The sequence below is a fragment of the Bison bison genome, unplaced genomic scaffold (assembly GCF_000754665.1).
Source record: "Bison bison bison isolate TAMUID 2011002044 unplaced genomic scaffold, Bison_UMD1.0 scf7180017864265, whole genome shotgun sequence".
Lineage (NCBI taxonomy): Eukaryota > Metazoa > Chordata > Mammalia > Artiodactyla > Bovidae > Bison > Bison bison.
The window spans coordinates 242,673-243,265 of NW_011494837.1; positions in this window are offsets into that span (position 1 = coordinate 242,673).

Sequence of the window (593 nt, forward strand, 5' to 3'; positions counted from 1 at the left end):
AATCAGTTCATCTGCTGATGGGCATCTAGGTTGCTTCCATGTCCTGGCTATTATAAACAGTGCTGTGATGAACATTGGGGTACACGTGTCTCTTTCCCTTCTGGTTTCCTCAGTGTGTATGCCCAGCACTGGAATTGCTGGATCATAAGGCAGTTCTATTTCCAGTTTTTTAAGGAATCTCCACACTGTTCTCCATAGTGGCTGTACTAGTTTGCATTCCCACCAACAGTGTAAGAGAGTTCCCTTTTCTCCACACCCTCTCCAGCATTTATTGCTTGTAGACTTATGGATTGCAGCCATTCTGACTGGCGTGAAATGATACCTCATAGTGGTTTTGATTTGCATTTCTCTGATAATGAGTGATGTTGAGCATCTTTTCATGTGTTTGTTAGCCATCTGTATGTCTTCTTTGGAGAAATGTCTATTTAGTTCTTTGGCCCATTTTTTGATTGGGTCGTTTATTTTTCTGGAGTTGAGCTGTAGGAGTTGCTTGTATATTTTTGAGATTAGTTGTTTGTCAGTTGCTTCATTTGCTATTATTTTCTCCCATTCTGAAGGCTGCCTTTTCACCTTGCTGATAGTTTCCTTTGTTG